This window comes from Equus asinus, chromosome 10, assembly GCF_041296235.1.
Source record: "Equus asinus isolate D_3611 breed Donkey chromosome 10, EquAss-T2T_v2, whole genome shotgun sequence".
Taxonomy (NCBI): domain Eukaryota; kingdom Metazoa; phylum Chordata; class Mammalia; order Perissodactyla; family Equidae; genus Equus; species Equus asinus.
This window is the reverse complement of record NC_091799.1, coordinates 82,194,578-82,197,068: the sequence shown is the minus strand read 5'-3', so window position 1 is coordinate 82,197,068 and position 2,491 is coordinate 82,194,578.

Here is a 2,491-nt window from a genome sequence, read left to right as displayed (position 1 = left end):
AATCCATGTGGCCTGATTACACAGATGACATTCCTGTTTCCCTTTCTACTTCATGTAGTTTTAGAATAAATTCCTCATTTGTCAAAATCACCAAATGAGTCTCTTTCTTGAAACCAAAAGAGCACCCCTCCCCATTCTCCCTGTAAACAGATTCATACTTACGTGGCCATGTCCCAGATGAGTGTTTTTCTGAGATGCATAACACCAAAGCATAACTTTACAGGCATATCTTCCAAAGTCACACACACTTTCTACTTCCTTTTTTTTAAAAAAAATTCTTACATGAGTTAATAAGATATTATTATAGATAATCAAAACTTCTCTAATTCATATTTTTAAAAAGCCGGTTATGCGCAATCTTCTATTATTTGTAACATTTGTAGCATGTCTCACGAATAATTTTGGTCCACTTCTCAAGGCAGAGCGGTTGAAAGACACTGTCCTAAAAAGTATGTAGGGTAGTGGACATAAATTATAACACTGGATGTCAATCAACAGCTTTTTGTTGGTAAATACACAAAAGTTGCATAATAGCATGTTGTGCTCTGGATCTGAGATCTGTTGGAAGCTTCCATTATCGCGGCTCAGCCCTACATGTGCATATGATGAAAGAACCCCTTCCTAACACCAGAGGGCATTACGCCAGCCGGGTACCTCCCTGAGAGGCTCCCACACCAGCAACTGATTTTTACAGCTGCTTCTACATTCCTGTACCACATTCAATCTTTCAGAAGAGACTTCTGCTTTTTCATTTTGCCATTCTCAGGCCAGGACTGGTTCTGAGCTCAAATGAGAACAAGGGGTTAAGAGAAGCTGCTAGAGACCAAGCTGCATAGCAGTAAGAACAATCTGTAATTGTTAGCCTATATTGTTCTACCTCTAGCAAATTCAGTAATCTTGATCTTTCTGGGATTCATTATCCTCATTTAAGATTAAGATACTATTCAGGCAAACATGTCTAATGAGCATAATTAAATTGTTTTACATTAGAAGGTAAGACTAGATCCTGTTGATTCTCATTCTAATTTAAATATGGGAAATCAGATTGGTCTACTTAAGTCTACTAAAATTGTGTGTAACTCCTGAACTTCTTGTGGAGAACACCCACCAAGTACTACCAATACTCTACTCTCATTATAAATCTTCTTCTAGATCTAATTAGTATAGGGGTTTTGGCTTCTTTCATAATACAAATTAAGAGGTAATTTTTCAAGCAAGATTTGTTTCAACGCTCATTAATTCCCTCAACATTTATCCAACAGCAACTGTGTACCAGGCTTATATCTGCTAGAATCTGGCAAAAATACACAAGTTGTGCTTCCGTGACATTTTCGATCTAGGAGGCAATAAATTTTTAAAATTGTGAAATTGAACTGAAAGGTGCTACTAAGAGCTACATGAAGCTACCAGCAGATATAACAGGGAGACTTGTTCCACCCAGTAAGTGGTCAAGAAACGGTTTCCTTAAGAAAGCGATTCTTAAAATCAGACGAGTAAGTTGGTGTTAAATACGCAAAAAGCGTGTGGAGGCGTGCAGAGGTGAAGATGGCGAAACAATTTCCACACGACAAAAAAATCTCGGGGAGAAGACTTGACGGGGAAAAAAAGGTCACTGGTTAGAGTTCAGTGTATAGTTGGGGGAGGAGGGCCGAGGAAACTGGGCCTTCAAAGCCATAACTATTTCCATTCTACGAGCACTGAAGAGTTTTAGGCAGGAAGTTGCTGTGATCATCTTTGTATTTGAAAAGTCTATCCTGGTGCCATATGAAAACTGAGCGGAGAAAGCCGTGTTAGAAGGCTGTTGTTCTTCGTGGAAGGATGACCCTGAAAGTGGCGAGTTGTCGACGACTGATGCTTAGAAAGTAAAGTCCATAAAACTTAGTGATGGACTACAGTAACTGTAAACGACCTCAGCGCGCTTCTGATTTCAAACTAGGAACTGTTTTAAATTGGCTGGTAAAATAAATGAAAATAGGCTCATTCGATTCCAAACACTGATACCTCTCTGTGAGAACTCGTGGGGTCAGCGTGCTTATTTCCCCATGTGAAAGTTTCACTGTATTTTCACGGGCCCTGTGGAAACGCTCTCTGATGCATTAGAGATTGCCGGTGGCATGGAAGAAGCAATGCCGGAGGAAAGGTGCTTGTCCCCGTCACCAAGGCCCTGGTCTTGGAAAGCCTGCTTTGCCACGAAGGCTCGATTCACTGCTAGAGACTGAGGACCCTGGGAAGTTCCCAGCACTCTGCAGTCACGCCAGGTCAGACAGGGCTAAAGCCGCAGGAAACTCGCCCCTCTTTCGGGGTATTCTTCCCAGAGCGAGGGATGATACTCAGGTCGCCCGGGACTTCCCGGACGCTCAGACCAAGCCCCCCTCCTCATCCGCTACGGTGACCGGAAAGGCCCTGGACTAATAGACACAGTCAGCCTGCAAGGAGGCGCACGCGCATTGAAGACTTCTAAACTATAACGAGGGTCCAGTCCAGAGCCCGC